Raw genomic sequence first — 14,010 nt, 5'->3', positions numbered from 1 at the left:
ACATTTTAGTCCCCTAGACATTATTTCTCCATTGTCCTATCCAAATTTTAGACCAAATTATGCTCGTTTGACTTGGTTTATACTTTATATCTTAACAGGGATAGTAGGTTTTTATATCTTCATCTATTCATACAATTACATAAGTGTAGCTGAAATGCTCTATATTCTTATTCATAAGTATTCTTGAATGTCATGTGGTTACAGTGCTCGTAGAAATGTATATCATTAGTATTAGTTTGAGTTACAGCGGAATCCTAATTTATACAGTACTTGTGACTGAAAACTTATATATATGATAATGAATAGTAAGTTTTATGTTTATTAGAATGAATTTGGTTATGCATTAACAAACAAGGTTAACATAACTTTTTGTATTTTAAACTCTGATATGTAGTTTTTGTAATTGAAGCCTCATTGTTCATAAAATAGGTACTTTATTAGAGTCTAGATCAGTTGTATCAAATAGTTACAAGGGTTGTAAATACTTTTATATTAGGCGACTACTATTGCAGCTACCACAGGATTACTTGACATGCCATCATCTTTAGAACCAGGTGAACTTCATACCTTGCCTGTTGAAATCTGCACAAACTGTTTTTTATTTTTTATTTTTTATAGGTGAAATGTATTATGTCTCAATGTGCAGCTGGCCTGGCTAATCTTCCAGTTGAGAGCCAATATGTTCATTTGAAACTTTAGTTCAAACATCCCTGAAAAGTACAAAATCATAAAAATTCTCATGTTAATTATTGGATGGTATGTGAATGTCATGAATATGTCATCTCATACTTAGTTGGATGAAAATGCAGAGTCAAAATCAGTAGTCACAGTCACATATCATGGGCTTCCGTTGTTTTTTTAGTATTCGGGGTTGGTGGAGGTTTCAATAGAAGCATGTGTGGGATAATGAGGAGAAACTAGATACCATGCTTATGCTCAGGTAAGTTTGTCTGCAACAGTTTTTAACTTTTCTAGCTATTTTTTTTCCTTGCCTTTAAAAGAAAGTATGTACCACAAAAATAATCGGTAAGTATTGATTACAAACTGACATGAGTTAATTAGTTAATGTTTTTCAAACTAAGTAAGTATATTTCATACATTTAAATCTAATCATCTCTATGCATTTAATCCAATATATTTCATACATACAACTGATTACCAAAAAAAAACACCCACAAAGTTGGGTCTTGAACATGTCAAAACAAGTTTTCACAAAAAGGAATGATCTTTTGGCATCTAAGATTCATCTTGCTCTGTTATCTTGCTCTGCTGTTTAATCAGTAACTCTAGATAAAACCTAAATCACAGTCACTAAGTTGGAAACCGTAAACACCAACAACCTTAACATTCTAGATGAAGAAAACAAACACATTCTTGCAGAAATCGAATTGAACCGTAACTATGAAGATGTGATTTGTGATCCACACCACACTACTCTCATATTCCACCCATGGAGCAGTGATGAAGAAGGCGCAATGATAAGAGGGCGAAAGGGGGTGGGTAGAAGTTTTCAGGAGATAAAAATGAAAATTATTACAAAAGATGGAAAATCATAATTTAAATGTTCATTTATGTTTCTTGACAAAATAATGGCACATATTGTTAATAAATTTCATAGATTTGATTCTTTAAAAAGTCAATCAACCAATAAAGAGGGGATGGGGTGGGGGAATAAGTTTATATAAAATAAGGGTAACATGTCCTTTATATAAATATTTAACGGGACTAATTAAGACAAGGATGTGGTCCATTAAAAAAAATCGAGGACCAAATCCATAACTTTCACTATAGCATAAATATAAATTTTTTAATTTACTGTTACATTTATAATAAATCAACAATACAATGATACGAAGTAGAAGTTTAGTTTTTGTTACTTTTGTCTTTTTAGGTTTCTGTGATATATTTTGGATATCCATGGAGCAAAAATACAACTGATTGTAGTAAAAGAATTTCAGGAGATAAATTAATAAATCAAAGACGGTTGTGTGGGCCCTATAATTATAAAAAGATGGAAAATCATAATTTATATATTCATTTTATGTTTTTTTGACAAATTAATGGCAAATTATTTATATATAAGTGTCATATATTTGTATTTTTCTCAAAAAGCTAACCAACCAACACAAAGAAAATATAAAAAGAAATTCCAATGCCAAAACATAAAAATATATGGTATAAATATAGATTGATGACTAACTTTTGTCCTCTTACGTTTTAATTAGCGGTAAGCAGGTGAGAATCAGTAAGTTTGGTTCTAAGTTTAAGTCGAAGTTTGGACATCACCTCTCGTGCCATGGAGACATTATGATTTATGTTCCTCGTATTGGCAGTATCTATGGGTGGTGGGGTCATCCTGGGGTGACATTCGCCTTTTGGTTAATGTAATGATCATATTTGTATGTTCTTTAAATGGAAATAAAAACATATCTTATGGCGATAAAAGGTCACTTAGTCACCTAACACTTGTACTTGTTAATATTGATTAATTTTTTCGTTTATTATTCATTTCGGCCAAATATGCATTTTTGAATATTGTCAAAACAAGATACTTTTATAGCAGACTTTAAATTAATACATCTCTTCCTATTTTGTTAGAAAATAATATTGAAAATGTCAAGTGTAAAAGGGAACTCACATCTCATTCTATATATATGGTCCATTTCATTAAGGTGCTCAAACCACTTACATTCAAACTCAAAGAAATTAACTCATTGATGGCATCTTTGCCATCATCTTCTTCTTTAGGGCTGGTTTTTTCTTCTCAATTGTGGAAGTACCATGTTTTTCTTAGTTTTAGAGGAGAAGATACTCGAAAGACTTTTGTGGATCATCTCTACACAACTCTCGAACAACAAGGGATCCACACTTACAAAGATGATGAAACACTCCCTCGGGGCGAATCAATTGGTCCATCTCTAATGATGGCTATTGAAGAATCACAGATGGCCATCATCACATTCTCTAAAAACTACACAAGTTCTTCATGGTGCTTAGATGAACTTGTACATATCATGAAATGCAAGGACACAAGAGGCCAAATTAATTGTGATGCCCGTATTTTATGATGTTGATCCTTCCGAAGTTTGAAAACAAAAATGTGAATATGGAGAAGCATTTGTGAAACATGAGTTGGAGAACACCAACAAGAAGGTTGAATCGTGGAGAAAAGCACTTGTGGATGCAGCTAATGTGTCTGGATGGGAACCTCAACAGATTGCCAACGGGTAATTTCCTTCTTGGTTTGTGTACTAGCTTTTTATGTTTAAGATATTTATACTTATACCTTATAAGCTTTTGAACGATTTGAGGATATAATTCGTGTTTTTAGAGTACAACGATGCAGATGATTTTACTTCTGCTATGCAATAATCCAATTACAATGTTCATATATTTTTGGGGATCTGTTGAAAATATTATGAATTAATATACAATCTTATATTTATTTTTATACGTATATGTATATAGTGTATATGTATAGGTGAATGCAGGTGTGAAGCGCGGACCTAAATAGGGTCGGGTTAGATCCGTTTCAATGATAGGAGGTATAAAAGAAGAGAGAGAGTGGGAAGAGATCAGATTAGAAAGATATTTTTTCATCTCGTTCTTCTCTCTTATGATACAAGCTCTTTCAGTTAGGGTTTTCTTTAAAGATCAAAACGATTGAGTAGTAGATCTGTTGTATTTTTCCTGATCGTTCTTTATATTCTGCTGTGTTACATCTTGTTCATTCATCTCTGATAATCATTCTAGATTAGGGCTTGAGTGTTTTGTTATGAGAGTAGAATAGGGTTTTGTAGTGAGGTTTTTGATGTATGTTCTTGAAAACCTTCTGTTTCTTTGTCCTCAAATGATATAAGAAATGAAGATGTTGGGAAAAATGTGTTTGTAGTTTTTTAACATGGTATCAGAGCTCAAGGCTCGTCGTTCTTGTTCTTGACGCATCTTCTGGTGTTCGTTACTACGATCTGTTGTCATCGCTGTTACGAGGTTAGTTTTGTTTTTTGATTAACCTGTTTTGAGTTACTCTGTATTAGACTTAGGGTTTCACTCTTTTTACTCTATTTCATAGTTTTTTTGAGATCCTGGTACTGCGAGAATTTTTTGTTGCTCTTGCAGATTGAGTTTCCTGCTGGTGCTAAGTTCTGAGTGAAACTGAAAGTCACAAGTATCAGTTATCGATTAATCCCTCTAATCTTCTCATAGGAGTCGGATTTCATCACCGATAAACCCGTTGAGTAAAAGATTCAGGGAGTCGATTTTTAAACAAACAATTTACCTTAAGCACTGTAAGGTTTTCTTGTTCCCTTTCTTTTCCTTTTTGGTTGTAGATGTGCAAGATCTGGTGTCTTTGGTACATCGGTTATTTGTTGTCTGAAATTTATTGTTGATTCTATTTTCTTGTTCACCTTGTGTTTGGTTGTCTTGGGCCCCGACAAACTGTGGTGACCATCTGAACTTTAAGCCAACACAAGTGTTGTTTTTTGTTCTTTACCTGTTTGACATTTTCTTGTCTTGTTTTTTCTTTGATTGGTATTGTTTTGTGATCTGTTATGACTGGAGATACACCTGAGGGAAGTGGTGTCCCTAAGGATTCTCCTGTTGACTTTGATGATCCCTTATACATACATCCGTCTGATAATGCAGTTACTTCCATAATAACTATTAAATTGACTGGTAATGAAAATTTTCGTTTATAGCGTAGTGCAATGACTAGAGGCCTTAAAGCTAGAAATAAATTGGGTTTTGTGGATGGAACTATTGTTCTTGAAAAAACTGATGAAACTAAAAAATCTAAATGGGAACGTGTGAATGCTGTTGTGTGTAATTGGTTATTAGGATCTATATCTGAAGCAATATATGCTAGTCATGTTTATTCTGATAATGCTAAAGACATTTGGGATGAGTTGTTTGAAACCTATAATAAGGCTGATGGTTCTGTAATTTTTAATATTCATCAGCAGATAAACACTTTAAAACAAAGTGGTTCTTCTCTTTCAGACTATTATAACAAACTTGATTCTTTATGGAAAGAGTTTGATGGTTTGACTAGTTTATCTGAATGTGTTTGTGAGGCTGCAAATAAACTAAATTATCATTCTAAAATGATGAAATTAATGCAATTTTTAAGTGGTCTTGATGATGTATATAATCAGGTTAAAAGTCACATTCTTTTAATGGAACCATTGCCTAATGTTAAAACTGCCTTCTCAATTCTCTCTAGAGAAGAGTCTCTTCAAAAGAATGGTTCTTTGAGTTCTGTTGTTTCTTCAAAACCTCAAGTGTCTATTTTTAATAGTAAGGTTACTGATTTTAAAAAAGGTCAAGGTCAAAATAGATTCAGAAATCAAGGATTACAGTGTAAGCACTGTAATCTTAAAGGTCATACAATAGAAAAGTGTTATAAATTGATTGGATATCCAAAGGATTTTAAACAAAGAAATGGAAATAATAATCAAAATAAATCTGTTTCTGTGAATTCTTCTTCTGTTGGTCCAAACAGCAGTTCTGTGGTTGCTTCTGAGTCTGGTTGTGGTAGTGAATGTCATTATCTTACTAGTGAACAATATTCAAAATTTCTTCGTCTCATAAATGAGAATTCTGCTAGTGAGGATGTACCTGCTGCTGCAAATATGGCAGGTACAACAACAACAACAATATATTGTTTTAACTCTTGTGTTACTCCAAATAAATTTCAAAGTTGGATTGTTGATTCTGGAGCAAATCAACATATGATAGCTTCAGAATCACAACTCCAAGACACTGTGGATGTGTCTAGACTTAATCTACTTGTAAAACATCCTAATGGTTCTTCTGCTAAAATAAATAAGATTGGGAATGTTCAATTGTTCTCTAATCTTACTTTATTTGATGTTTTTGCTGTGCCAGACTTTAATGTTAATCTTTTGTCTGTACATAAACTATGTAAGGATAATGGATGTGAAATTATTTTCTCTGAACATAATTGTAAAATTCAGGATTCACTATCAAAGAAGATGGTGGAGAATGGTAGAGAATCTGGGGGGTTATATTACCTAGATCATGTTCCCTCGGGTAATTCAGTAAATCTAACTAATTCTAAGTGTTGTGTCTCAAAGTTAACTTGGCATAGTAGACTAGATCATCCTGCTGATCAGGCTCTAAATATTTTGAAAGATAAATTGAAACTAGGAAATGAGTCTCTTCCTCCTTGTGATGTCTGTCATAGGGCTAAACAGACTAGGGAGTCATTCTCACTTAGTCAACATTGTTCAACCCACTTGGGTGAATTAATTCACTTAGATGTTTGGGGTCCCTATAGACTAGCTTCTGTAGAAGGGTTTAAGTTTTTTCTGACTATTGTGGATGATTTTTCAAGGGCTACTTGGGTTTTTCTTTTGAAATCTAAAAGTGAAGTTTTTGATTGCTTTAAGATTTTTGTGAATATTTTACTAAACCAGTTTAGTGTTAATATTAAGGTTGTGAGATCTGATAATGGTACTGAATTTGTGAATAATCAAATGAAATATTTTTGTATTGAACGAGGTATCATTCATCAGACTTCCTGTGCTTACACTCCACAACAAAATGGAGTTGTGGAAAGGAAGCACAAACACATACTTAATGTTGCAAGATCACTTTTGTTTCAGTCAACTGTTCCTATAAAATATTGGGGAAGATGTTGTTTTAACTTCAGTTTTTTTGATAAATAGAATGCCTACATCAGTTTTAAATGGATTATCTCCTTATGAACTTGTTTATAAAAGAAAACCTAATTTTGATCATTTGAGAGTTTTTGGTTGTCTTTGTTTTGCTGTTAAACAAAATGTTTCTGATAAGTTTTCTGAACGTGCTGAAAAGTGCATTTTATTAGGATATTCTTCTGATAAAAAGGCTTATAAACTTCTTAGTCTTGATACTGATACTTCTTTTATGTCCAGAGATGTGAAATTTTATGAATCTGTTTTTCCATATAAATTGAAGTCAACTAATGTTGACAAAATTTTTTCTGATTTTGGCCCTAATGATCCATTTTCCTATGATGAGTTTGATACTAATGAATACTTAAATGATTCTATTAATCTTGATGAGCTGAGAGTAGAATCACAGCTGGATGGTACTGATGCAGCCATTCACCTGGATGATGTCAATCCTAATAATGATGTCAATCGTAGTGGTGAGGCAGTTGTGCCTCCTTTTGCTTATTCAGTTCCTTCTTCTTCTAACATTTATGAGGAAAGTAGTCAGTTACCCTTAATCCCTTCTGTTGAACAGTCTTTAGGTTCTTCTAGGTTTAGACGTGAGTCTCATATGCCTGTAAAGTTTTCTGATTACATTGTTGAAGGCAAATATAAATATGGAATAGAAAGAACTATTAATTATTCTTCTTTAGACAATAATACTAAATGTTTTATTTCAAATTTAAATAAAATTGTTGAGCCTAAAGATTATAAGGAAGCTTTAACTGATCCAAATTGGGTTAAAGCTATGAATGAAGAGATGGAAGCTCTCCATAGAAATAATACCTAGGAAATTACATGTTTACCTAAGAACAGAAAACCAATAGGTTGTAAGTGGATCTTCAAAATTAAATACAAGTCTATTGGTGAAGTAGAAAGATATAAAGCTCGTTTAGTAGCTAAAGGGTATAATCAAAGGGAAGGAATTGATTTTGAAGAAACTTTCTCTCCTGTTGCAAAAATTGTAACTGTAAGAATAATTATTTCTCTATCTGTACACAATTCTTGGCCATTATATCAATTAGATATTAATAATGCATTCTTATATGGTGACTTAACTGAAGATGTTTACATGTCTCTTCCTCCTGGATATTTTTCTATTGGTGACTCTAGGGTTTGTAAACTTACTAAATCTTTATATGGTTTGAAACAAGCTCCTAGGAAGTGGAATGAAAAACTCTGTTCTTCCTTGTTTATGTTTGGTTTTAAGCAAAGTATAAGTGACTATTCATTATTTTTAAGGAAATTTGAAGGATCATTAACTATATTGCTTGTATATGTAGATGATATTATTTTAACTGGAAGTTGTGAACATGAATTGCAGAAAGTTAAGGACTTTATGAAAACTCAGTTTCTAATTAAAGATCTTGGAACTTTAAAATATTTTTTGGGAATTGAGGTAATAAAATTTAATAATGGTTTGTGTTTAAATCAAAGGAAATATTGTTTAGAATTATTACATGAGTATGGTATGCTTGGGTGTAAACCTGTAAATACTCCATTGGAAACAAATTTTCTGATAAAGGCTGATGAAAATGAAAAAGAAAATCCATTATTAGACAATAAAACTGAGTTTCAGAAACTTATTGGTAAATTGATATATTTGACAGTTACTAGACCAGATATTTCATATGCTGTTCAGGTACTTAGTCAGTTCATGCACAGACCTAAAAAATCTCATCTAAAAATTGTTTTTAGACTTTTAAGATACTTAAAAAACAGTCCTGGAAGAGGAGTAGTTATAACCAAATCTGATAAATTTGAGCTTAAAGGGTTTGTAGATGCTGACTGGGCTAAGTGCATGATTACAAGGAAATCAGTGTCTGGTTATTTGATTTATTTTAATAACTGTTTAATATCATGGAAGAGTAAGAAACAATCTACTGTTTCTAGATCCTCCACTGAAGCTGAATATAGAGCTTTAGGGTCTATTACTTGTGAAATAATTTGGATATTAAAAATTTTGTTTGAATTAGAAATTAAAGATTTAATTCCTGTTTCAGTTTTTTGTGATAATGAGTCAACTATCAAATTAGCTTTAAATCCTGTGTTTCATGAGAGAACAAAACATTTTGAAGTTGACTTGCATTTTATTAGAGAAAAGATTTCTAATGGAGTGATAAAATTGGTTAAAATTTGTTCTTCTGAACAAACTGCAGACATTTTAACTAAATCTTTAACTATAAAGCAGCATGATTTTCTAACTAAGAAAATGAGTATTGTTGATGTTTTTAAAAGTGAAAAATAAATATTTCGATTGAGGGGGGATGTTGAAAATATTATGAATTAATATACAATCTTATATTTATTTTTATACGTATATGTATAAATGCAGGTGTGAAGCGCGGACCTAAATAGGGTCGGGTTAGATCCGTTTCAATGATAGGAGGTATAAAAGAAGAGAGAGAGTGGGAAGAGATCAGATTAGAAAGATATTTTTTCATCTCGTTCTTCTCTCTTATGATACAAGCTCTTTCAGTTAGGGTTTTCTTAAAAGATCAAAACGATTGAGTAGTAGATCTGTTGTATTTTTCCTGATCGTTCTTTATATTCTGCTGTGTTACATCTTGTTCATTCATCTCTGATAATCATTCTAGATTAGGGCTTGAGTGTTTTGTTATGAGAGTAGAATAGGGTTTTGTAGTGAGGTTTTTGATGTATGTTCTTGAAAACCTTCTGTTTCTTTGTCCTCAAATGATATAAGAAATGAAGATGTTGGGAAAAATGTGTTTGTAGTTTTTTAACAGGATCCAACAAGTACGATATGAAGTTTTATTAGCTATTTTGAAAACACAACCGGTAGTACAGAGTGAAGAAGGAAGATATGCATGACAATAAGTAGGTTTTCATACAAATATTTTAGTTATAGGATATGACGTTGATGAGTGATGACCTTATTTGATAAACAAAGGCTTCAACTAGATAACTTCATAAGAGCCAAATAATAATTAATCACTACTGCTAGAAATTAACATCTGCTAAGAACTCAACAAGTGAGCAATCTCTAGGGTAGTAGTTTATGATGAGGCTATTTGTCAATGTGCTAATGATCCTATAATATCCAATTTGCAGACACGAGTCAAAATGCATCAAAAATATTATTGACACAATTTCACATAGGTTGCATCCATTAACTTCAAGTGTGGATGACAACCTGGTTGGAGTAGAGGCTCGCATGCAACATTTGATATCAGACTTACAAATTGGGTTAGATGGTGTTCTTATGATTGGAATATGGGGGGTTGGGGGTGGTGGTAAGACAACTCTTGCCTCTTGTTTTTATGATGAAATCTCCATCAAGTTTGATGGTTGCTGCTCTGTAAAAAATATTCGGGAGGAATCAAGTAATAAAGACGGTTTGGAAAGATTGCAAGAAAAAATTCTTTATGGTGTTCTGAAACAGAAGCAAGTGGAGGTAGGGAGAGTTGAAGAAGGAAGACACATGATAAGGGATAGGTTACAGCATAAAAAAGTCTTGATTGTTCTAGATGATGTTGACAAAGTTGAGCACCTAGAAGAGTTAGCTGGATCACGTGATTGGTACGGTGAAGGAAGCCGCATCATAATCACAACTAGAGATGCGCATGTATTAACCGGACACAAAGTAGATGTTATACACAATATTACCTTGTTAAACAATGATGAGGCTATGAAGCTCTTTTGCAAACACGCACCCCGGGGTCACATATGCATAGAAGATTATGAGCAGCTTTCGAAAGATGTTGTATCATATGCTGGTGGGCTGCCATTAGCACTTAGAGTTCTCGGTCGTTTTCTATGTGACAAAGAGATAAATGAGTGGAGGAGTGCCTTGGATAGATTGAAAGAAATCCCAGAGACTGATATTCTTGATAAGTTAAAAATCAGCTTTGATGGACTTAAGCCCGTGGAAAGAGAGCTGTTCCTTGATATTGCATGTTTCTTCAGGAGGGCTCCTTCGTGGTATGCAAGTGAATATATCATGAAGATACTTGATGCTTGTGGTTTTCATCCTGTTATAGGCATAAAGGTGTTGGTACAAAAGGCTCTCATAACTATTTCAGCATATGGAGATTTTGATATGCATGATTTGGTACAAGAGATGGCACAGTACATTGTTAGAGGGGAACACCCTAACAATCCTGAAAAACATAGTAGAGTTTGGAAGAAGGAAGATGTTCTAAACATGTGCTATGGATGCAACAATGGTAATCGTTAACTTTTCATGATATATATATATATATATATATATATATATATATATATATATATATATATATATATATATATATATATATATATATATATATATATATATATATATATATAGAGAGAGAGAGAGAGAGAGAGAGAGGAAAAACATTTTGAATTTGATCCAGTTATATACCATTTTGTTCCTCTATCCTAGAACCTTGACATGATTGAAGCTATAAGTTTTGGAGTTTTATGACTGACGAACCACAACAAGTTTTTCATGTTGCTGCAAACATGAAGAAACTGAGGTGGATTAATTTGAACAACAGTACACAATTGGTTGCGACAACATATCCAAAAGTTATAATGCCAGGAAGTTTTCCACCAAGGGAGCTTTGTTGTCTAACATTGGAAGACATCAATGCAAAACAACTTTGGGAGGGTAACAAGGTAATTATTATTGGGAGCTGGCTAGCTTAGGTGATTAGAACCAATATATTCCTTACTGAGTTTCTTTCTTTTGCTTATTAAGATAGATGAAGCGAATATTTTATTTTTTTGGTCAAACTTAAAACATTGATGTTTTAGGCTTATATTCTCTAAATTAATATAAATTCAAGTACGTATCCAGTTGAAGGTTTGGTTTGGGATCAAACATGTTTAAAGCTGAAACTGAATCTATTTAAATCAGTTCAGTTTTTGATTTAATCGTTCTATTAGAATTTAAAATGCATGTCATTATGAATGATAAATTTTTAAATGTGGCTATATTTTATATGCTAACAGATTTATATATTAAAACATAGCAATTTTATGCTGATAAACATTTTATAAGATTCCTATTTTTTTACAATAATTTTTTATATAGTAAGTACTTTTGATGATAAATTCTAAATCCTCCTGTAATGATTCATTTTATAAAAACAAGTGTTTTAAGGCAATTCTTTTATAAACATGACTTGCTTTATAATTCAAAATACCGATCTGCATGACAATTTTGTTATCATCAAAAATTGATCAGTTACTTTCATGAAGTCAAATTTTCTTTACAAATGTGATGATCGCTAACCATCAATTTTATAAACAAGCATGGTTATATATAAATAATATTATTTACCAATCATGTTTACAAACATTATAAATAATAAGATGATTCATCATACTTTCTTTAAAATGAATATATATGCCCATTTTCCATTAAGTGTTGGCATACATTTGACTTATGTGCACCCATGTATACAGGTTCTACCAAACTTGAGAATGATCAAACTGAAGAACCTGCAGAACCTGATGAAGACACCAGATTTTAAGGGGCTTCCAAACCTTGAAACATTCATGGTTTATTCTTCCACACGTTTAGAAGAGATTCATCCATCATTTGGACAAAACTGGAAAAGCTTGTTTTTGTAGCAATAGAAGGTTGTTACTATCTTAAGATGGTTCCACCCGTTACCCGTTCGAAGAAACTCGAGACTCTTGCACTCTTTTGTTTATAATCTCTCAGGGCTATGGTTTTTTAGTGGATGCTTAAGAAAGCTGGATCTCAGGACTTGCAATTTGGCAGATGGAGACATCACACCTGCTTCTCTTTGGGAGTTACCCAACCTGCAAGAACTCAATCCACAAGGAAATAGATTTATACGGTTGAATTTTAGTCTCTTGCAACTTCCTTGGCTCAAATATCTCAACATATCATCCTGCTATCACCTTGTAGAACTGCCAGATCTGCCATCAAGTATAGCTGTTGTTAAGGCGGATTGGTGTAGGTCACTTGAAAGCTTTGGAAATATTTCAAACTGTAAATGGTTGTGGAAAGTCTCACTTCTTGGGAAGAACAAACTTGGTCTACTTGGTGGTGACATATTATTGAATTCCATGCTCAGGGTTTGGCTTTTGATTTTCATTCTTTTTGTATATATATAAACTGTAACACAAGAAGAATAAAGGTTGATCATAATCAAATGTGTTTGTTTTGTGGCAGGGAAACGCCAAAGATTACTTTATCAGTATCAGACTTATATGTAGGGACATTTGGAGGGCGCCATGGCCACCTTTAGTTTGGTTCAACTTGGTGAAGACTTATAATATGCGGCTTCCACATGATTGGTACAATCGCTTTTCTGGGATTCTGCTGTTTGTCAGATATGAGGGCCTTTATCTGCATACTAATATAAGTATCAAGCAGGGCTTAGACGAAGATCTTCAATCTCTGCTTTGGCAGGAGTCTAGTGAAACTCTCACAACTTCTTATCATGAGACATATATAGGATATGTTTCACTTAGTTCATTGAGGCATATTGGATGCTTGAATTCAACATACAATATGATTTCTTTTTCCTTAAACGATGAGTATATGTCTGGAGCTGTACTTGTTCCTAGATATCCTAAAGATGATGCGATGCAAAAAACAAAAGTCGTAACAGATTCCTCAGAATTTTGGGAAGAGGACGTTGGTGAAAAAACATTTACAGTACAACGTGATTCAAACTCCTCTATCGAGATTCTGTGGACACCTCTGCATCAATATTGGTAGACATATTCCCAGACATCATATGAAAATGTATGTATGTGGCATGCATACATGTCATATGCATATGTATGCAGGCAAGATAAACTGAATGTAATGTTGTATATTGTATTATGATCAATGATTACAAGATGTGTGTGTATATATATACTAGCCGTTTAACCACGCGAAGTGATGGGTATAAAACAACCAAAACCAAAATGATGTTACTTTTGCTAGTAACAAAAACAGGGATATGACCAACTTTCATTTGACTTAGCTAGTTGGAAGGCTATATATACTGTTGAGATCATTAAAATCAATTTGCATGAAATTCAAAAAAACAAAACAAAAAGAAAAAAAAATGCAACTTAACATGAACCTAAGGTAGGTTGCTAATATGTGGTAGTATAAAAATGCCTCTTATTCATGACTAAATCTTGACCATACAGAACATAAAGCATCATTATATACAGCTTAATGGCTTATTCACGACTAAATCTTGATTATTTGGAACATGATGCATCATTGTATAAAATGAAGATCATTATATACAACTTAATGAGTTCACTCTAAAAAAAATACAAAATGATTCGATTCAGTTGAATCCGA

At 32.6% G+C, this 14,010-nt stretch overlaps 1 pseudogene; it reads left to right on the top strand.

The window, feature by feature from the left end:
- Window positions 1–2,717: 2,717 nt before the first annotated feature.
- On the top strand, window positions 2,718–10,917 carry LOC111906336 (TMV resistance protein N-like; annotated as a pseudogene).
- The last annotated feature ends 3,093 nt before the right edge of the window (window positions 10,918–14,010 follow it).

Source organism: Lactuca sativa, chromosome 8 (genome assembly GCF_002870075.4).
Source record: "Lactuca sativa cultivar Salinas chromosome 8, Lsat_Salinas_v11, whole genome shotgun sequence".
Classification (NCBI taxonomy): domain Eukaryota; kingdom Viridiplantae; phylum Streptophyta; class Magnoliopsida; order Asterales; family Asteraceae; genus Lactuca; species Lactuca sativa.
Note: the sequence above shows the minus strand (reverse complement) of the source record. Positions and strands in the feature narration are given on the sequence as shown.